Genomic DNA, 23,194 nt, shown 5'->3' on the forward strand with positions numbered 1-23,194 from the left:
GAGAAGTGTGCCAGGCTACAGCAATCTCATGGGGCTGCACTGTGGGGGACGGGCACGCACAAACCTGTAGGTGAGGTCCATGGAGACCAGACAGCTGAGAACAGAAATGAAAACAGGCTGGGTCCCAAAGGGTGGCAGCTTCAATCCTGTAAACACCAGACAGGCGTGGGGGTTCAGGTGCAGGCCTCGGGCCCAGCTGAGCTCAGGGGGTTGGATGGGACCTTCCCAGCCTCCTCTATCAATGACGATAAGCTGAACGGAGCAGAGGCACCGCCAATCCTGCTCCCAGTCACACACAGCAGACGTTCAGGGGAAAGAGACAGCTACCCCCCTAGTCCCCACATTCCAGATGGTCTTCTCCAGCTCCCTCCTAAGTCCCAGCCAATTCCACCCACATGGGCCCTTGAGGATTCGCTATTTGGAGGGGAACATCCTTTTCCCATCCTCATGGGGCTTAGCAAACATGGCTGCAGGTGCAGGGAGTAAAGCTACTGCAGTTGTAACTGCCAGGCCAGCAATGCCTGACCTACATCTCCATGGTTGGTTGCATGCAAAGAAAAATACCAGGGATTTCCGTTGGTGTTCACCAGATGCAGCTGCCAAGGGAAGGCTGGGCCTTCTGTAGGCCTGTTGTGAGCAGGGCAGGGCAAGTGGTAAACTGGCTGGGAAAGATGAGGGGGCTGGCCTCTAAATTATTTCCTGGCTTTGAGGACCTCCCTAGATTTCAGAGACTCTACCAAATATTTATCTTTTTTCTACCAAGGTCTTCCACTGAAGCTTGTTCCCCCTTCTCTTCTAGTATATTACACTAAGAATTGAGAGAGAAACACAGGGCGGGGGGCGGAACGAGATTCTATTTGGAAAAGAACTCCCCAAATGAAACAGTTGTTCCAACTGTCAGTTCCTGGCACTGGAGTGAGGCTTTTAGCTCTGCACAGGAAAGCAGTAGTTTGGAAGTTCTGCATGGTAATGTAAAAGGCCCTGGGCCTTGAGAGTCAGGAGACAGGGGTTTACTCCTGCTCTGAGGTGGCTCCATCTGGCTGCAGACAGGGCAGCTGGGCACCCTGGGCCTCACTTCCGTCATCTGTCAAGTGTAGACAATGGACCAGATGATCTCTCTGGCTCCAGCAGTTTCAAGGCTATGATTCTATTCCTAGGACTTCCCCTTGAGCTCCCTCAGAGGTGCAGTGTTGTATAAGGAAAAAGCTCTCTTAGGAGACAAAAGACCTGAGTTCTAATCCCAGGGTTGCCTTTTATTAACTCAAGTGATCTTGGGCAAGTCACTTCACTTTCTTCATATGTAAACCAAATACTTGAAAGTGCATTGAAAAAAAGCACTACCAGATTTAGCATTATTGTGTCTCCCTTGTGTCATTCATCCCCTGGCATCTGCCTGCCTCCCTAGTGGCTTGTTCTTTACTTGTAATTGCCCCAATTTGCAAACCTAAGATCCTAGAGACAGAATGGAGGAGGTAGGGATTCAAACCCAGGTGTGTCTGAGTGCAGAGACTATGTTCTCTCACTACAGAAATGTGGACTTGGCATGGATGATGGAAAGGACTTAGGATTTAAAGTCAGAAGACCCCAGTTCGCTCCATGGTAATAAGACAACCTTCCCTGCTTCCTAGCATAGTAAGAGGCTCAATGAGATTATGTATGGACACAAAGAAGCACTAGACAAACCTTAGTTAATGACCCTGTGCCATTACTTTATGACCCGAGCCTGGGTTTCCCCACATTCAGAAGGAGTGCTTAAAGTGCAAGTCATGATATCTTAGGAATAGAACAGCTCTATTTCTCAGCCTTTCAACCTACATCTTGATCTCCCTTCTTATCCATATTAGGCCCATCCTTCCAGACTCCTGTTACCTGAAGCCCTGAGACCACCCAGCACAGAGCCCAGTGCCCTCCCCTCACGGGCCGTGGAGGGTTCAGAGTCCTAGCTCTGACATTTATTTGCTGTGCAACTCTGGGCTTATCACTCAAACTCTGAGTGTTTATAAAATGGGCAGATGCCCTGCCCTATAGTCTTCCATGACTGTTTGCTACTATTATAATTATGTTGTGTTTCCTCTCTCCTATAAACTCTTCTGATCCTTTTAGTCTGCTCCATTTACTTTGGTCCTCGCAGTCTCATAACTTAAGTTATTGAGAACTAGGCCTGTACTTTATACTTCTCTCCCACTGGAACAATATATGACAGGTGTTCAAAGAACACCTGCTACACAATTGGGAAACGGGTCCTTGCTGAGCCAGTATCAATGGGGGCCATCGCCAATCCTCAGGCATCACGTGGCAGCCTCCTCTTTGACTGCTCTATGCTAAGCACTGGGGGTGGGAGTCCGGGGGAGGGGGCAAATGGAAGCTAAAGGATCCTCTTCTCTAAAGCATTCAGTGTGAGCCAGACTTACCCTCCAGAGAGAGCACCAAATGATATGGACAAGTGGAAGAGGACGAGAGACCCAAGAGAAGACCATGGACAACAGAGTGAGTGATTCTGGGTCTAACAGACTGGATCTGCATTCTGTTCTTAATAGCATTTGACCCTGGGACTATTACTTAACCTGTCCAATCTGGACAATAGGAACAATAATATGTTTCCCAAGCAAGATTATTGTGAGGGTTAAAAATATCACACGGGGCACCTTTTATATAGCATATTACACAGGAAAGGCACTCAATAAATAGCAGCAACTGTATTTTCATTAGTGTATTAATCATGGATGGGTTTTGTCTATAGGCACCTCTAATGGTCAACACGTGCACAGAGAACTGGTAACTGACTTATGGCTCTCTCTAGCAACTGGAGTCTGCATGGAGAAAGTTCTCTTCATGGAATCCTAATGTAATTGGACATTCTTTCCATGAAAGGAAGGGAGGGAGCACAGTACAGACAAACCATAGGCCTCAATGGACATATGGGGTTCCCCCTTGGGGACTCCATAGCTTCCTGGATGTGTGTTCTTTTGGCCAGTTATTCTCTCTGAGCCTGATTCTTCACCTGTGTTACTAGACTCTAAGACGGTAAATTATTCCTCCTGAGAGGCAGTCAAGGGAGTTGTTTAAGAGCACAGGGGTTAGAGGATTTAAACCTGGGGTTAAATCCTGCTCTGCTACTTACTTACTAGCTTGGGCCAGTGGCCATGGTACATTATTTAACCTTTCTGAGCTTCATTTAGTTTTCTCATCTCAAAACCTTCCTTCTTAGCTTTCTTGGGGCTGTATTTGCCTGTGCTTGGCACATAGTAACCATTTTACTTGATACACGAAAGTGTTACCTTTGTATCCAGGACCTGGCACTGGAAGGCACTCAGGGAATGTGCAGAGTCAAACCCAGCCCCAGTGGAAGGGATGCATGGAGAACAGATGCTCCTGCAAACTGGCACCACTGCTACACTCCCAGGTTGGCAAGATCTATCAAAATCATAGGGGCACATATCCTTTGACCCTGCAATTCCACGTCAAGAATTTTTACCCCCCAGAGACCCCGTATTCACACATGGGCCAAATGACAAATATGACAGGGCTCTTTACTGAGTATCACAACTGCAAGAGACTGCAAAAAAGTGCCCACTAATGGGAACTAGTTAAATAGAGGGGCCCCTGTGGCTGAGTCTGTGAGCCACTGACTTTGGCTCAGATCATTATCTCTAAGGTTCATTGAGTTTGAGCTGCCCATTCCGAGGATCCGATGCCCACCCCACCGCCACCTCCCCTGCTCAAGCACATGGGTTCTCTCTCCCAAAAATAAATAAACATTAAATAAATAAAGTCAAGGATAGTACCATGTACAGAATACTATGCAGCTATTAAAAAGAATGAGAAAGCTCTTGACAGACTGATACAGAATGACCTCTGAGATGCTAAGTGACAAAATCAAGGTCCCAACCATGTGCATAGCATACGACTATCTGTTTAAAAATTGGGTGAAACTTATGGACATTTGCTTGTGTCTACCAGGTCTATTCTCCAGAAAGGGAACTGGGCAGCTAGGACACAAGGGCGAGAGGGAGATATTTGTTCCTTTTGAATTTTGAGCCACTTGACTATATTACCTATTTCATGAAAATACATCAAGATTAAAGAGTGGGAGAGAAAGAATTTGATTCTCCCACGAGATGTATTTGGGACTCCCCAGAGACTGATGCTCCAGCCAGTTATTACACTATGAGAAGAAAAATGACAACTCGGGTATTTGCATCCTGTGATGCCAAAACAGCACCACTACTATGTGACTAACTGCACTAGGGTTGCCACCATCTCTGACCCTTTGTCCCAGCGTCCTGTTGAGGTGGGAGAAGACCAGGATCCACGAAGAGGCTCCTTTACCTTCTGGGTTAAGGCTGTCCAGGTAGAGTAACAGGGGAAGAAGGCTCTGGTTAAAATAAAAATTATCTGTAATAGCTCTGGAAGAAAAAAAAGGGAGGGAACCTAGTCCTGGAGGGAGTGGGGGTGGTCAGGCTCTGGGTGCATCCCATCTTTATTTTCCAGTCCCTCCTGTTTTCCTTAACAATTAATCTCCTGCTTTCCTGCTGAGAACACTACTGGGGACTCCTGGAAGTAGACGGGAGACCCCAATGGCTCTGGAAGAAATACAAATGGCCAATAAAGTATAAGAAAAGATGTTCTACCTTATAAGTAACTCTAGAAATAGTCCTTGGATATTTTACATCTTATTATGAGAATAGTTAAACTTGTACAAAAGTAGACGGAATGATAAAACAAACCACCACGTACCCATCACTCAGCTTCAACAATGATCAACTCAATACCAGTGTGATTTCATCTGTTCCTAAACACTGTCTCTCACCCCTTTATTATTTTGTAGCAAATTCCAGACATAGGTCAGTATGTATTTCTAAAAAATAAGAAATATTAATGAGGAAAAAAAACCCATAACCACAATACCATTATCATATCTAAAATCTGAAAAAGCAAAAAAAATCTTGGAAGGGCTTTAAATGTGATCAAAACTCTTTTCCAAAGAGGGCACCTTTGTTCAATATGAAATTTTAATGCAGTGTACATAATAAGCTCCAGGTACAACTCAAGTTATAAATAATTCAGATTTGTAGACATTTAAAACCCACAGAAATAAAGGTATCCCGCCAACAAAAACTTTAAGGTGACAAGAGAGTCAATTCTAGATCTATTAAAGACTTAAATGTGAAAAGCAAAAGTTTAAAACTTTTCAAAGAAAATATAAGCACGTCTTTAGGACCACAGGATAAAGGAAGAATTCTTCATGAAACATAAAAGGTATATAAATCATAGAAGAAAAGACTAAACTGCATTAAAGTCTAATAATCAAAAGACACATACAGAAACTGAAAAGACAAACTATAAACTGAGAGCCTAGATTCGTAACACATGTAGGAAAAAGATTAGTATTCAGAATATATAGAGAACTCCTACAAATCCCTAAAAAAAGCCAATCAAAAAAAATAAAGCAAAGACTTAAACAGGTATTTTACAAAAAAGGAAACGTGAATGGTCAATAGAAGTAAGGAAAGATCCTCCACCCCACTTGTAATCTGAGAAATGCAAATTAAAACCACAAAATACCATCTCATACCTACCAGCTCTATAAAAATTTTAAAGTCTGACCATATCGATTATTAACGAAGACGTAAAGCAATGGAAACTCATAGGCCGCTGGGGCAGTGGAAACTCTCCGAAACACAGGAAAGCAATCCAGGCATGACCTTCCATCGAGCGATTCCGCTGCTGGGTGCATACGCTCCAGAAATGATTCTCAAAGTGTGGTCCCAGGATCCCCACCCAGACATACACCCAGAACCAAACACTGTGGGGGCGGAGCCCAGCAATCTGCAGTCTAACAAGCCTTCCAGGTGATTCTGATGGGCAGTCGAGTCTCTGAACCACAGCACTGGAGAACATGTGCATGTGGAGGAGACATACACAGGGCACTCAAAACCGCATTTGAAATAGTAAAGACAAGGGAGCAGCCCAAATAACCACGGATGGTAAAATGGATACACAGACACATAATCATACAAGGAGATATGAAAATGAACTAAATACAACTATATACTTCACACTGATGGATCTCACAATGTTGAATAACAAAGCAAACTGTGGATGAATACACGCACAGTATGATATTTAAATGAAACCTGAGAGCATGCAGAATACTCTCTGTATAGTGAAACTTTTTAAAGGCAAGGGAATGATAAACACAAACCTCAGGAGAATGGGAGGGAATGGCTATGACTAGAGAGACACACAAGGGAGCTCCAAGGTGTTCATAAATGTTGGAGTTATTTTTTTTCCATTATTTAAAAAAATTTTTTAAATGTAAGTTTATTTTTTGAGAGAAAGACAGCAAATGCATGTGAAGGCGGAGAGAGGCAGAGGGAGAGAATCCCAAGCAGACTCTGCAATGCCAACACAGTGCTCAAACTCAACAACCATGAAATCATGCCCTGAGCTGAAATCAAGAGATGCTTAACCAACAGAGCCACCCAGGTGCCCCTGTGTTTGAGTTCTTAAACTGGGTGATGCGTTGACAGGTGATCGGTTTTCTTATTCTTGAACCTTTATGTACACATTATATATACTGTTGTACTTATAATAACTTTCTTAAACAAAGAAAAATGGTGTGCTGGAAAATAGTGCAATACTCAGAATGGCAACCACTAACTCTGGCTACGTGTGTGGTGTCCAAAGGGTTAAGCCTGTTTCTTGGCCTGTGGGTGGGAGAGCAGGCGGCAGCTGGGGCACAATGGGAGTCCCCGCTCCAGCTGGCTCCAGGCTGGCTCCGCCTGGATCAAGCACCACGCCCAGGAACTGGCACCTGGGGAGGGAGGACGGGGCCCTGGACAGGTGGCACCTGAAGCCCTTGGTGACCTGATACATGTGAGGTACTCGGTTCAGTCAGATGGATGGCAGTTTCCTCCTGTTGGAGCCTCTCCATCTGGTAAGGAAGTGTGGTGGTGGCAGTTGGGGCTGGTGAGAAGAGGAAGAGGGTCTGGGACTCCTGGTGGGGGTGGAAAAGGAACTGGGTGGGCTGGGCTCAGATACCAAGGGAGGCTGCTGGGATTAGCACCTGCTGAGAATGAGATTAAGTTTCTTGGGAAGGGCTCATCTATCTAATGCCCCCTGAAAGCTGTCTCCCTGTGGCTTTTCTCTGCTGGACAGATGGTGTCTGAGCTGCCTCTTGGAGGGTGGGCTCCTTGAGGGGGTGGTGGAGGTGGGGTGGGACCTGCTGCCTGCTTGGTCACGGGATTCCCTGCCTTCCACAATAATAATAATCAGAGCTGAACCTTACTGAGGACTTAGTGTACACCAGCGCTGTTCCAGCCCTTAAGAAACATTACCCCCTTTTAGTTTTCACAGCACCCAACTGCCTAAAGCCTACACAGGTTTACATTTGAGGAAACTGAGGCTTGGTGAAGTCAAACACTTGCCAAAAGTCAAAGAGCAAGCAAATGAGGACTTGAATGCAAGCAGTCTAACTCCACAGTCCTTTCAGGAACCTGCTACTGGCCATGACATCTTCCTCTTCTCATTAAATGGCAGCAAGCTCCTTCCAGTTGCTCAGGCCAAACACTTGGGACTCCTCTCTCACGCCTCTTATCCAATCATCAACAGATACAGTTGGCCCGACCTTCAAATTCTACTGAAGCTCTGACTTCACTACTCACTACTTCTGCCACACCTCCACCCTGATACAAGCTCCCATTGTCACCCGCCCCGTTTCTTACTGGTCTCTTGCTCCGGTCCATGCTCACCAGCCTGAGTTCTCATTAGTCTCCTGCTTCTGCCCTTGCTTGTACAGTGAAAACGGGGGCTTTGGTTTGTCCACACTGTATACCCAACCTACAGCTCAGTGCCTAATGCACGGCAGGCACTCAGTAAATACTCGTTAATGAGCAAGTGAATGAATGACCAACATGTCTCAGGAAATGACTCAGATTCAGAGGGGAGGAGGCCTGAGTGCTTTGGCTTTCTCAACCCTGATGACCTTCAAGAGTTCCAAGGCAGTGGTCAATGTCCTGTCCTATTATGAAATATCCTGGGTGCATAGCATCATCACTGTGTCATTCACTTGTGCCTGCACACACGCACACACACAGGGACACAGGAGCAGGGCTGCTTCGGAGAAGCCTAGGGCACTTATTTCTAGGGGACTGTCCTCCATCTGTCCCTGCACTGTATACACTTCGGTTTTTATTCTCATGAATGGCAAGTCATTCAAGGGTTTTGAACTGAAGAATGACCAGATCTGATTTCTATTTTAGAAAGATCACTGGTTGTGGGGCACCTGGGTGACTTAGCCAGTCAGGCGTCTGACTTTGGCTCAAGGTCATGATCTCATGGTTTGTGGGTTTGGGCCTCACATCTGGCTCTGTGCTGACAGCTCAGAGCCTGAAGCCTGCTTTGGATTCTGTGTCTCCCTCTCTCTCTGCCCGGCCCCCCACTAGTGCATGAACTCTCTCTGAAATAAACATTTTAAAAAATTAAAAAAAATAAAGGAAAGATCACATTCACTATATAGATAACAGATGGCGGGGGGCGGGCAGTGGGCAGGGGGTGAAGCAGGGAGACAGCTGATCCAGCTACCCAGGTAAGAGAGGGAATGAGCAATGCCTGGGTCTGCCTGCATCCCATTTCTTGTCTTTACCCAGGCTGGTTCCCTTACCAAGTAAGAAACAGCAAAAGCACATGCTAGAGAGGGACTCTAGTCAGTGGTTTCCATTATTAATATAGCACCTTAATAATCCCTTCAATAGCCCTGTGAAGGGAGTTCTAACAGGACCCGCGTTTTACAGAGAAAACCGAGGCTCTGAGAGGTAAAAAATTAACTGTCACAGACTACACAGATTATCAGCATCCACCACAAGCATCCTGGCCCCAGAGTCCAGTTCTAAGCCCACCTTTCCCCTGACCTTACCCAATGGGCTGGCCCTCTTTTGAGAACCTATCTAAAGGGCTACCATTTAATGAACACTCCCAGGGTGCTAGGTACACTGCTGAATGCTTTCCATGTGTTACATAATATTCTAATGACCCAAGGAGCCAAAACCCTGGTGAAATCCATTTTACATGTGAAAACAGTGAAGCTGAGAGAAGCAGAGTCACAGCACAAATAAGCCATCTGTTGTCCTCCTTACCTGGCACTGAGCCATCTTTTTATTACTTTCCTTTGATTTTTTTTCTTTTTTTAAATCTACTTCACTTATTTTTTTCCTTTATGGTCACTGGGTCAAGAGGCAAGGGCAGGTATTCGATAGCTCATAGTGTGGTGGCTGCTCTGCTCTGCGATCTGTTTTTGTCCCCTTGACTAGACACTAAATGTCACAAGGCTAAAGTCCACAAATACCATTTTGTTTGCCCATCCTGCAGTGCTGGGCCTGGACCTTGGACTTGGGTGAAAGAGATCAGAAGGGTCAGGAGTTCTTGCTGAGGTCACAGGGCTCAATGAAGGTAGAAGAGGGGACACCTGGGTGGCTCAGTTGGTTAAGCATCCGGACTCTTGATTCTGGCTCAGATCATGATCTCAGAGTCATGAGATTGAGCCCCGCTCAGGCTCCACACGGTGTGGAGCCTGCTTAAAATTCTCTCTCTCGCCCTCTGCCCCTCCTGGGTTCACATGCATGTGTGGCTCTCTCTTGCTCTCAAAAAATAAAAAGATAAAAAGTTAAAAGAATAAAATTTAAAAAAATCCACACTGACTTATTTAGAAAGAAAGAAAGAAAGAAAGAAAGAAAGAAAGAAAGAAAGAAAGAAAGAAAGAAAAGAAAAGAAAAGAAAAGAAAAGAAAAGAAAAGAAAGAAAGATGGAACAGAGGCACCAGGGCCCTCCTGTGAATCCTTCTATCCCCCAAGGACACTGATCCTTTAGCTTGGGAAGCCTTGAGGACAGCTTTTTCCAAGAAAATGAACCTTTAAGCTCTCTAAAACTGGGAGCACTGTTCCACCCAATCCCCTGCAGACAGGTGGAATACCTGTACCCCAAACTCATTCTGGAGAGACTTGCAGAGCAGAAAGGAAGGAGCAATGACTTTCAGTTCCTGTTAAAGTGTCTAGAAGCAGCAGCTGATTCAGCTAGATGATGTCACCTACCCAAACCTCCTGACCAGCAGCTGAGATGGTAAAAGCAGGAAACTGGGGGATACTCAGCTGGTTAAGTCCGAACATGCCTCTGGCAAAGGCCAACAGTAACCCCAGGCTCTGGGGACCTCCTCCTGAAGATGAGCAAAAGGAGTCCTCTCAGTGGGCAAGGACAGTAGGTTATCATTCCAGACCCTTATCCTAAGATTCCTCCTCCACTCTGCTTTTGCTACGTGGCTCTCTGCACATCGTGAAGCAACAATGCTTCATTTATTCGAAAGGTGGGGCAATGGAAAGCAATCTGGCTTTAGATTGCTTTAGATGTTACCATTCCAGACCTCGGTTTCCTCACTGGAAGAGAAACTGGGGCCAACAGACCATGTACACCACAGGCTGGGTGGCAGAATTAAATGAGAAAATGCACAGAGCACCAGACATGGGATAGGTGCTCAATAAATGGCAGTCACCTTTGGATTATTTATTCCCTTTGGGGCTCCATGAGGGAGGTGTGAAGATCAGCTTCATCTGTAACATTTCAAAGGGAAACAAAGGCCCAAGACTGGGCATGCCAGTGTCAGAGCTGATTATCTGCATGGCCCAAAGCTTGGATGAGCCAAGTTCAACCCTGCCTTGCTTTTCTGTTTGCAAAATCTTTGCTTCTACTCTTCCCAGGTGGGCTCTTTCCCCTTAACCTAGTCTCTGGTCAACTGTTACCTCCTTAAAGAAGCCTTCCTTGATCTCCCTGCAGAAAGTTGTTTCCCTAGATACTCCATTACTCAGTTTCATCTTCTTTACATTGTTTAACGTTCTATTTGAAATTGTCTTACTTGTTTTACAGGCTAGCTGTCTTCCTCACTAATATAAGAGTTCAGTGACAGCAGCATCCTGGACTGTCTCATTCATCAAGCACCCCCAGTACTTAACACAAAACCTGGCAAGTAAATGGTGGCCAACAGACATTTGCTGAATCACCAAAATGAGGGAATGCATCCAGAATGGCCAAAGTCTCAACTGACAAATGCCCCAAGCTTACTCCTCTGGTCACTGTCAGTTCAAAATCCGGGCTCCCACTTCAGATGCTGGCGCTGCTACCTGGGAATCAGTGGACTGACAGGCAGCCAGGATGGGCATCTATGCCTGGCAATGACTCATTTCTTGGGATACCAGGGCTGCTGAGGAGGGCCTGGAATCTTTCCTTGGCATTTGAGGCTTCCACAAATCTGGCTCCAACTGACCTTTCTGGCTTTATCACTTAATAAGAGAGGCCATTCCACACATACTCCAAACTGGATGTCTGCTGCTTATGGGTCTCTTCTCAAGAGACCATCCCCGTTGGCGCATCTTAGCTTGCATGACCCCCTGCTGGGAACACCAGTCCTCCTCCTCCTCCTCTATGGTAAGCTCCAGCTCTAAGGGCCCCTCTGCTGTGATGTGCTTCTCTCACTGGACATTTAGCATTTACTGGTGGCTTGCACAATATCTCTTTCATGTGATTATGTCTTCTCTCTTTAATTCAGTTCAAAGCATCTTAAGAATTGGGTCTTCAATGGTGATATCTCAATCTTCTGGAGAAAAGACTCTCTTTGAGACAAAGTTGGGGTTGGGGCAAGGGCCAGGCTCCTCCCTGCTGGACTGGCTCTTCTGGTAAATGAGAAGGAAGAGATTATGCTGCCTTAGTCCAGGAGCCCAGCTGATGAGGTGGTGAGGTGATAAGGTGGTGAGGAAGCCAATAAATCTTGGGCTATTATATGCAGTCTGGGTCAATATAAAGGTCATGTGTGTGATTGGATTTTATTTTTAAAGTAGGCTCCATGTGCAACGTGGGGCTCAAACTCATAACCCCAAGATCAAGAGTTGCATGCTCCACCGACTGAGCCAGCTACGTGCCCCATGACTGGATTAAAAATAAAAAGATTTTCAAGAATATGGGCATAATTTAGTTATCAATTATGACAATTTTAGAAAAACTTTGTTCAGTTCAAAACTCATGTATCCATTTCTGTGGAACCTATTTTAATTCTGGCTCTTGTTTTCTTACCCATACTTTTCTTTCACCTGATGTCTCTAGCTAAATCCTTCTAGTTTTTTTTTTTGAATTTTTTAAAAAATTTTTTATTTATTTTTGAGAGACAGAGAGAAACAGCGCAAGCAGGGGAGGGTCAGAGAGAGAGGGAGATACAGAATCTGAAGCAGGCTCCAGGCTCTGAGCTAGCTGTCAGCACAGAGCCCGACGCGGGGCTTGAACCCACAATCGTGAGATCATGACCTGAGCTGAAGCCGGAGGCTTAACCGACTGAGCCACCCAGGCGCCCCTAAATCCTTCTAGTTATATGAATTTTCCTAAGTTGCCTCCAACTCTTTGTAAAATAGAATGAGGTTCCAATAAAAAATTAAAAGTTGGTCTAGTTTCTTTTCTTTTTTCTTTTTTTTTTTGAGAGAGAGAGAGAAAGAGAAAAAGAGAAAAGAGCAGAGGGAGAAAGAGAGAGAATCTTAAGTAGGCTCCCCCCTCAGTGAGGAGCCCAACATGGGGCTTGACCCCACAACCCTGGGATCATGACCTTGAGCTGAAATCAAGAGTCAGATGCTCAACCGACTGAGCTGCCCCTCTAGTTTTCTTTTAAATGCTCTAACAGTGTACCAAAAACAATGTTCCAAACAACTCATTATAACAATTAAAGAGAAGTAACAAAGATAATGCAAATAAATCACTGAACACAGTGCCTGGCACTTAGCATTCCAAAGAGGAGCTGAAACAACACTCTCAATTCTTATTGGCTTCTCTTCTCTGGGCCTCAGTTTTCTCATGTATAAAATGAAAACAACATCTCAGGTTTGCTAATCTGCTCAGTCACTTGTTCCAAAATCATTCACTGAATGTTTACTACTTGCAAGGAACGGTTTTAGGAACTACAGATAAAATAATGAACAAACCAAAGTCCTTATAATCATGAGGCCTGTATTCCAGACAAAAACCAGGTGAATACACAAAAGGAAAATGTCAGAGACCAGTGCTATGACTAAAATACAAGCAGGTAAAAGACTAGATAATGTAGTAGGTAAAAGACTAAGTAAGGTAGCTCAGCTACGTTGGATGAAAGGTCAAAGAGAACCTCTTGGAGGAGGTGACCTGGGAGCTGAGTCAAAGGAAAGAACCAGCAAGGCACACACAGGGCAGAGCATTCTAGGTAGTGGGAACAGCAACTACAAAGGCCCTAAGGCAGGGACACGTGTGATGGGAACCAGGAACAGCAGAAGCCTCTGTGGTCAGGGTACAGAGAGAGTGTAGGAGTGGAGGGGGAATGGGAGAGACAGCCAGGAACAGATCATGCAGGCTTTAGCGGACTTGGTAAGGACTTTGGGTTTTATTCCAAGCGGGTGGAGGTTTGTAAGCAAGAATGTGATAAGATCTGAACTTGGTTTTTAAAAAGTTTTTTCAGTTTATTTATTTTGAGAGAGAGAGAGAGAGCGAGAGAGCGCGCGCACCCCCCACCGCCCCCCACCAGTGGTGGAGGGGCAGAGAAAGAGAGCGAATCCCAAGCAGGCTCCTCTCTTGACAGTGCATAGGCAGATTCCACTCAGACTCACAAACTGTGAGATGAGACCTGATTAGACACTTAAGCAGCTGAGTCCCCCCAGGTGCCCCTGTGCCTGGTTTTTTAAAAGGTCACCCTGGCTGCAGTGCCCAGGCAGTAGCGATTTTTTTAAGGTCCCTTCCCAACTCCAAACTTCTGATTCTCTTCCTGTCATTCTAGGCTTCCATGACCTGGCTGCAGGAGCGAGAATAATGCCCGCTCGCTCCTGGCTGGAGAGGGTGCAGAGAGGAGTGGCTTCTGCCTCAGGCTGGAGGAGGGAATCTGTGCCACCTGGTTCTGCAGGAGAGGGAGGGAGTGGCCCAGTCAGGGAGGGGTGGGAATCCCAGCTTGGAAAACATCCCCCAAGCCACCTGTATTGTTTCTGCCTCCTGTGTGGAAGTTTCTGCCGGTGACACAGCGCTCTGGAATGCTCCCCCACCCAACCATACACACACCCAATCTTCCGTTTACGTTTACGTTTACGGAGGCAGAGTTGTACTTTGCATTCCTCCCAGGATTTAGTTCAAATCTAGCCTACAGGAAATGGTCGATAAAGAGCTACTGGTTGATTAATGAAGATGGGGAATATTCTCAGCCATTAAGCAAATATTAATGAGTACTATGAGTACTATGTTGGTCTTTGGGGATGCAAGGTGATTAAGATGGGTTTCTAGCCTTCACTGAGCTCAGAATTCAGCAGACAGGCCAAAACCACAGACAGCTACAATGTTGGATATAAGAGTAACAACAGCAGCAACATTTATTGGGTCCTCCTTATCCAGAGGAAGAACCCGTGGCCTTTGGAGTCAGCAGGCTTGGGTTCAAATCATGACTTCACCACTTAATGGCCGTGCATCTTTGGGCAAATTCCTTAAACTTTGCTACGACTCACTTTTCTCTTCTGTAAAACGAGAATAAGAAGAGGACCTACCTCAATGTTACTGTTTTGAGAATTCAGAGAATACATATGAACACTTAAATGCAATTACACAATAAATATTACTGTTAAAATTACTCTAACATCTGTGTTGAGTTTGAGATGTATGATCTCATTTCAGCCTTACGAAAAACTGAGGTAGGTATTATTATCTCCTCTCCATTTCTCAGAGGCTCAGAGAAGGGGAAGAATGTGCCCAAGGTCCGGCAGCTGGTACATGATGGAGCCTGGATTCAAATTCAGCTGTGTCTGACTCCACAGTCCATACTTCCAATAACAAAATGATCTCGTTTTCTTAAAAAGCCCCCACTACAGTACTCAACCCACAGCAGGGGCCCCATAAAGGGAGCAATGATTATTATTTCATTGTCCCTAGAGATTTTCTAGAAGGAGTGCCATGGAGCCCAGAGTAAGGGCTTCTTTCAACCAGAAGGAGTGGAGAAGGGTTCAAAGATACTGACTTGGGTGCCAACTACAGGCTTTGCCCTGGAGTTCCGGGGGCTTCCCTCACTGAGGTTTGGAGTTCTCATTTGGAAGGCCAACTTCCACCACTAACTCAGACCAGAAACTGCCCCCAGGTGCCCACACAGCTGCATGGACAGGCAGCCAGCTTCCTCTAGGTTGGCTTCTTGTCTGGCCCTATACATCTCTCAGTTTCGACACTTAGCCACCAGCCTGGGGCCTCATGCCTGCACCTGCTGCTTGTCCCAGTCCCAGGAGACCCTGAGCTGAGACTTGGGCTCCCTTACTAGACCCTGCTCCAAAGGGCCGTTTCTGAGGACTCCCTGAAAATTTCCTTGACATGGTAACCCCTGGGGTTTCATGTGAACATGGGTGCTATGAGCAAAGGGAAATTTTTCTGGCTGGGTAGCAGACGGAGAGTGGGTAGAACAAGGGGTGGTTGTTCTTGTTCTGAATCAGAGGGGAGCATGGGGCGAGGCCCACTGGGCCTCATGGCTTTCTGTTTCAGCAGCACTGATCCTGGCTGGGTCAGATCTCCCACTCAGTGGTCCCGCTCAGGCAGGCAGGGACATCCTGGGGTCAGCAGGGAACACTCATTTCTACTTCCCATTTGAGTCACACTCAAGAGTTCTGGCCTTTCCTGGTAATTTGACTACAGAAGGTATGTAATGGCTTATGTCACTAAACCCCCAGCCACCCAAGTGCTAGTCCTAATCATAGTTGGTGACAGGGAGAGAGACAGTTTCCAGCCTCAATAAGTTCAGAGGACCTTGCTTTTGGCTAACTCCCAACCGTCCTGTGAAAAGAGTATTATTTCCATGTTATAGATGGTCAGACTTAAAGAAGTAAAGTAACTTGTCCAAATTCGTGAAGCCAGAGAAGTGAGAGAGCCAGCTGGCGCTTCCACTCAAAACATGCCTGTTGGTTGAATGAATGAACGAACGAATGACACAGCTATGGCTGTGACCTCGTCGAGGAGCAGCAACAAGACCAAATATTTATAGTTCTCAAAGTGCTTTTTCATCTATCGTCTCCCTGGGCCTCACAGCTAGCTCACGAGGGAGGCAAGGCGGCTGTTATCTTTCTGCAACAGATGAGGCAACAGGCAGAGCTTGGGCAAGAGGCTTATGGCCACGCAGCAAACAAGGAGTGGAGCCATCCTGGAAAAACTCAGAGGCCTCACACCACCTCATTTAATCATCCAAACACATGCCGTGCACCTACTATGCGTTAGGTGTGCTTCTCTGTACTTACATTTTTATTTTATTTAAAGTACTTTATGTGTACGTACTCTCTACACCCAACATGGGGCTCCAATTTCCAACCTCAAGATCAAGAGTCATGCTTCAGATGGAGCCAGCCCGGTGCCCCAACTCCTATATACTTTATTTATTTAAAAAAATTTTTTTATGTCTCTTATTTATTTTTGAGAGACAGAGAGAGACAGAGAGAAACAGTGCGAGCAGGGGAGGGTCAGAGAGAGAGGGAGACACAGAATCTGAAGCAGGTTCCAGGCTCTGAGCTGTCAGCAAAGAGCCCGACGCGGGGCTCGAACCCATGAACCGTGAGATCATGACCTGAGCTGAAGCCGGACACTTACCCGACTGAGCCACCCAGGCGCCCCTCCTATATAAACAGACAACTTACGAAGCCTTCCACTCAGTCGACAAATAATGACTGAGTGCCTTCTATGTTCCAGGTTCTAGGGATATAGCGGGAAATAAAGCAGAGAAGGGCCCTGTCTTCTTGGAGGTACTTGGCAAAGATCGAAGATAATATCCCCTATTGCCAAATGCCAGGTCAGCCACAATCCCTGTGAACAGAGCATCACTTGGGGCACCCTCGTGGAGGAGGTGGAGGACTAGGTTACGGACCACTGTCCTCAGCTTCAGGAATCTTAAGATCTCCAAGCTCTTGGTTCAAAGGATATCCACACACTTTCTCAGTCTAAAAGTTTGCTCTTGGAGAGTAGTGCCAATAGGGGATCACAGCAACTTGATCACCTGGGAAGACACTCTGATAATAACACCAGTCACAGTAGCTGCCATACTGAGTAATTACTATATGCCAGCCCCCATGCTCAGCGTTCCATGTATCTGTTAAGTTACTTTCATGCTCCCAGAAGTCTTTCAAGAAAAGCACTATATTTTATTTCCTCCTTTTTATAGATGAGAAAACTAAGGCTAGGGGAGATCAATTTGTCCAAGGATAACTACAGAGCAAGGAGGCTTCAGTACTGGTTTGCCAAATCTTGTGCCTCTTAACAGTGATGAAATTTCTAAGGCAGGCAGACACCAGGAATACCAGGAGTAACTACTGCTGGGAGGGCTGGAGCCTCCAGAGCCCCCAGAAAATTCTTCTTCACCCACTTCCATCCAGTCTGAACATCACATAGATGAGAAGGTAAGGAGGAAATGGTTAGGTATGCTCAAGCTGTCTCTAGGGCCATAGAAGTCTCTCCCTCTACTGAACCTCCAGGGAAGAAGTGTGTGACCTTTGTTTGCCACCCATCAACCCCCCCAGAGAGAGAAAGAAGTGGACAAGGGTGGGGCAGGGGAGTCTTTTCTCCCTTGGGTGGGTGGAGGGCCCATCAGGGAAGATGGGAGAAGCCTGATTGGTTCTTTCCTTTCTTGGACAAGAACCCTAGACATGTGATACGGTGCATGTCCTTCACATGGAACCCCCTTGGGGGAATGCCAGGGCACCTTTTGGACCCAAGAAGCCTCAGAAAGGAGAGACTGGTACAGCCCTAAACTGCAAGCTAAGCTAACAATCTCTAAGCATTGTAACTAGGTCATCAGGTTCCTAGAGAAGCCAGCTGTGGCTGGGGGATGGGGAGGGAAATTTTGTAGTCTACCAAGATCCCTACTTCCCTTCAGGCCCCGCCCTCCCTGAAATCTGCACCTGCTCCCAAACTGATCCCTTCCCCCAGCTGGGCCCAGCTGTCAACGGCTCCCAAAGCCCTGCCCCTGCCTTCCATGGGCCAGAACCATGGGGGCCTCTTGGGCAGGATGTATCTTATTGCCACCTGAGCCCATCAGAAAGAGGCCTGTAGGACAGGGAAGGAATGGCATGTCCTGGTGGGTAGTTCTTGCTCCAGGAGGGCAGCAAGAAAGTTGGGCCCCTTCAGGCCTTGCCAGGGTACCTTCCTGGCATTGTTGCCACAGGTGGCAGGAGACAGGTGATGTTTACCCTACTGAGACAAGAGTGGCCAAAAGGCTTCAATCAAGCCTTTGAATACGCACCTGCCCCAGAGCCCCAAAATAACAACCAGGGCAGCCTACCTGAGCCACAGGTCGCAGGTGCCTCTGGCTTTTATCTCCCTGCAGTTTTCCCTGCTGTGCCCCAGCTGGCAAGAGACTCTCTTTTCCAGGGGTTACTCAAGACCTGACTGCATCCCTCCGGTGCTGGGCCTCTCCCTGTTGGGCCCACCTGTACTGTCAACCAGCGCCATCCCTCTGCCCGGAAGCTTCTGCCGTCAGTCACCACTCCCTCCTCCCTGACTAGCTTTATTGACAACCCAGACCCTCTTCAGCCAGTCTGCCTGCTCACTGCCTCCCCAACACATCGTACACTTTCTACCCTCCAGACCTGCCCGAGGGGTTCTTACCCACCGAAGCTGCCCATGTCACATTCCTTCCACCTACCGAAAGCCTTTATGGTCCACATCTTCCTAATGGGTAGTAATGATGCCTAACACTGACTGAGCGTACTGTGTCGGGCACTGCGCTGGGTGGGCTATGGGGTCTCTAGCTTATTTAACGAATATGTGCTGAGTGTCTCCTACATGCCAAGCACTCTGCTAGATGCTGGGGATGAAGGAAAAACTGAGATGAAACTCCTGCACTCTAGGGGACTTAGACTTTACTGGAAACTGACAGTAACCATGCAAACATGGGCGGCTTCTCAAGAGGTGATAATTTAGGTTGAGACTTAAATGGTAAGATGACAGCCCTGATCAGATCTAGGAGAAGAGTGATCCAGGCTGAAGAAACCCAGCAAGCCTATGAGAAAGAGATTACTATTATTGTCTTCATCCATTGAGGGATGATTCTTATCTTCCCTTTACAGATGGGGAAACTGAGGGTTCAGTGTGAATTGCACTGCACAAAGCTACACTGCTGAGAAAGCTATTGTTCAAGCCTTTAGTGCTCGTTCCCCTTTCCGACACTTTCCATTAGTGGTGTAGGAGAGGGTCCAGCTGGGCAGTGTGGTTGGCAAGGGAGGAGGCGCATACTGATGATGCAGCCTGAGAGTGGAGGCCTCTCGACCAAGTCAGCCACTGAATAGCTGATGGTGGAAGTGGACCGGTTTGGCAGAGTTCCAGGGCATCCATGGGATACAGCCAGTGGGTCTGTCCTCTTCTGCTTCTGGAAACAACACCACAGATTTGGCACAGTTTGCCTGGAGCCCTTCACCAAGTGGTCTGGGTCCATCCCTCCTGCTGCAAATGAGTTTGCTTCCTTAGGGACAGAGACATTTTTGTCACCTAACCTGCATCTAATAATAACCCTCCATGTTCATTGAGCAGATGCTGGCCAAGCCCTTACTCAACCTCAGGCTCTGTGCCAGGAACGCAGGGTAAAATAAGCCAGTCCGGACCTGCAAAGAAGCAACGACGCAGTGGCTTGAGGGTAGGCTCAGATACATCTGAGGGCGAGCCTCCTACAAGGTATGTCAGGGTGGACTTGTTATAGAGCCTCTGGAAGCCCTGGATTCTCCATCATGACATGGTTGTAAGGACCAAACAAGATGATTATGTCAAGGGCATCAACGTAGCACTTGGCACAGAGCAAATACTCAACACACACCATCTGTTATTATTAAAAAGCACTTTTACATTTCACTTTCTTGCTTAAGCCTTCCTTCCTCTGAAGGGTTGGTATTGTTCTCTCAGATTTAAGGATGAGAATTTGAAGGCCTAGTACTTAGGTAGTAGAGCAAGGACTCAAGCTGAGCTTCAAATCTGAGTCCAGAGTTTTCTCTCTGGGGGTGTGGCAGGTGATCAGTACATACTAACTATAACGAACCTTGCCTTGTGTCTGGCAATGGAAGGGGTAGACGGATGGCACATACAGCCTGGTGCAGATGGCAGAAGGATACCAGCAAGGCCCCAGGTGTGGGGCCTGAAAACAGACCACTGAGGGAGAGGACCCCGCTCCACTCACCCCAGTACCCACGGCATCCCCAGCACTTAGCGCATACACAGCATTCATCAGTATTTGCTGCCTCAACAAATGAAACAGAACTCTAAGGACTGTTCCAAACAATGAACAGCCTTAGGGAAGGCAGGCATCACAGATAACATTCAGGCTTTAGTTAAAAGCCAGAAAAAGACTTATAAGTCTGACTCGGCCATTTACGGTGGGACAAGCCTCCTTGCCTTAGTTTCCTTCCCGAAGCGAGACTAAACATACCCACCTCACCTACCTCACTGTAAAAAGATGTGTACAAGGGGGCTGGTAAATCATACAGCGTTCGCATGCACATAAAAGCTACTGTCACAAGGGCGCCTGGGTGGCTCAATCGGTCGAGCGTCTGACTTCAACTCAGCTCATGATCTTGTAGCTCGTTGAGTTTGAGCCCCGCGTCGGGCTCTGTGCTGACAGCTCAGAGCCTGGAGCCTGCTTCGGATTCTGTGCTCCTAACCCACTCACATTCTGTCTCTGTCTCTCTCAAAAATAAATAGAAATTTAAAAACATTTTTTTATAAAGCTACTATCATCATGCTATAGACTGCTAAGGCAGTAAAGTGTTGAAAAATGTCACCTCGAGTTTGAAGCCCAGGATGCCCTGGCATTAGCTTATGAGGCCCAGGGCATGTCACGTTTCTCTGAGCCTCAGTTTTCTCAACCACAGAATGAAGATAACCTTGTAGGACTTTTAAGAAGGGTAGAAATAAAGAACACAGGCTTTGGAGTATGATGGTCTTGGTTTCAAATCCTGACTCTGCCTCCTGCTAATCAAACCCTCCAAATCTCAGTGTCCTGTAATGGTAAAGTTGTTGGGGCAGCGGCACAGAGATGATGTTGGGAAAAGGCCTGTCACACAAGTGGCCACCATCATCTAAAGGCTGGTACAGTGGGGGGAGGGGCAGAGTATTTAAAAGTGGGAGCTTGAAAGCTACTCCCCCAGGCTTTGCCACTTACAAACTGTGCAACCTTGTGTAAGTTGCTTAACTTCTCTGTACCTCAGTTTCCTCATTTGTAAAACAGGGTTAATAATAGTACCAACTTCAAAGTGCTGCGAGGCGACTGGAATAAATACATATAAAGCACTTTGAACAATGCCTGGCATGGAGTAAGCACTTGATAAATGTCAGGTGCTATTAATAGTAATGTTAACAATAATACTCGTCACCAAGTGGAATAAGAGGGAGGGACTGTGTAATTCTGGGATGCGGGCATCCCGTGGAGCGATTCCAGGGAAGTCCCTGGACAGCTCTGCAGGCAAGTTTGCAGCCTCTGAGAGAAAGACTCTTCCATGGAAAGGACAGGAGGCTGGGGGCGGGGGGAGGGGAGGTTCCAGAGCAAAAATCTCAATCCTGCTGACCAGGAAGCCAGCCTCTGGGGAGACAAGTCAGGCTCCTTGGAAGGGACACTGTGTTCCTGGCTCTGCCTGGCCTGACCGGGGAACAAAGGCACGTGTGTGTGGCCCGGGAGGAGGGAGGGGAATGTTTCCCTTTCAAGAGCGGAACAAAGGATCTGAGGCATAGTTGAGTGCGTTCCAATCCCCTCCCAAGCTAGCTCCCATTCCTCAGATGGTTGTCCAACAAGGTTTTCAACCTTCTAGCTTCCTCTTGAAAGGTGAAGGGGGGAGGGGCTGGCTCCAATTCACTCTATCCTCCGTCATCAATCTCCAAGAGGCAGGATTTATATGTGCCAAAACTCTAAGATCTCTCTAAGGAGTCTCCGTCCTGGGGGTGGGGGGGGCAGGGACCTCTGGGGGGAACTCAGGGTTAATGGATGACACAAGGCACTGCAAGTGACAGGCTTAATGTCCCTCTAGGGGGAGTCCCAGACTGAAATTGCTACGGAGTGATGGAGCCTGGGAGAGAGACCCAGTTCTGGACAGCCCCCAGAATGGGGAGGTGGGGGGACAGCCTGACAGAAGTCAGTGGAAATGCATGTTCAAGTCTTAAAAGAGTCAACCAAGGGCTGGAGAGGCTAGGTGAAGGGTGAAGGGGGAGGGGGCAAAGAAAGTAACTGACAGGAGGAAAGGGAGGGACACGTCCAAAAAAAGTAGTCTGTGGGGAGGGGGAGTCTTTAGGGACATTACTTTCCAGTTTCTATACTCTCACCAGCAGGAATCTGCAGGGCTGGGACAGGAAGCAGTCCGTGGAAGTCATTGCAATGGCATTTCCTGAAGAGCCAGAGAAAAACCTCTAGTTCCGAGGGGAGCTCTGGAGTCTGCCCAAAAAGTCCTGTAGCTTGGAGCTAGCTGTAAGGCTCCGGCTTGGCCTGAGAGCCTCATCAGGGATGAAACCAAGTACCAGAAGGTCCCAGAGGCAGTTTCTTTCTGCAAAAACACTATTTACAAAAATCAATATGTAATAAAGGGGAAGCCAGAAGGAGCCCTAGGATGGGGCTGCTGTTTGCTGTGCTGTTCTGAGAACATTAAGAGATGGATTAACTCACGGAGTCTTCAAAACAAGGCACTGTTATTACGGCCACTTACAAGTTTAAAGACTTGTCCAAGGTCACACAGCAAGTAAGTGGGCCAGTGATCCAAAAATCCAAACCTTGCATTTTTCTCCTGATATGTTACCTGGGGCAAGCCATTTCACCTTCCTCAGACTGATGTTCTCCCCTGCTCACCTCTCTGGGTGGCTCTAAGCATCCAAAAGGCAAGGTGGATATGAAAGGGCTTTCGAAGTTGCAAAGTGCTACATAAATGTAGAATGTTAGTATTGTGGGGTCGTAAGAAATTACCCTACATCGACACTGGAATTACTTAATTTTTTACAGTCCAACTGCTGTAGCTGTTGATAGGCAAGAGCCATCCTCCAACGTCACTGATAGGCCTTAATAGTGGAATGGGCCACAAGGCTTAAAGCCAAAGACAACCAGGATTCCTAGACTGTCCACCTCAACCCTCCATCCTACAGATACGGGGGAAACTAGAGCCTGGGGGTGCAGCAAGTTGGC

The 23,194-nt window shown here is 47.0% G+C and overlaps 1 protein-coding gene and 1 long non-coding RNA gene across 8 annotated transcripts in view; one reads left to right on the forward strand and one right to left on the reverse strand.

The window, feature by feature from the left end:
- The window catches only part of BCL2L1 (BCL2 like 1), a 49,100-nt gene that overhangs the window by 17,609 nt on the left and 8,297 nt on the right, over positions 1-23,194 (reverse strand). The window lies entirely within an intron of this gene.
- Positions 2,875-4,616, forward strand: LOC115273864. Of its 2 annotated transcripts, none has more exons than XR_003900992.1 (4): positions 2,875-3,024; positions 3,273-3,403; positions 4,249-4,351; positions 4,492-4,616. It is a non-coding gene; the product is annotated as an uncharacterized LOC115273864 (long non-coding RNA). The 2 variants fall into 2 exon arrangements; XR_003900991.1 differs by having other exon boundaries at positions 3,291-3,403.

The sequence above is a fragment of the Suricata suricatta genome, chromosome 12 (genome assembly GCF_006229205.1).
Source record: "Suricata suricatta isolate VVHF042 chromosome 12, meerkat_22Aug2017_6uvM2_HiC, whole genome shotgun sequence".
Classification (NCBI taxonomy): domain Eukaryota; kingdom Metazoa; phylum Chordata; class Mammalia; order Carnivora; family Herpestidae; genus Suricata; species Suricata suricatta.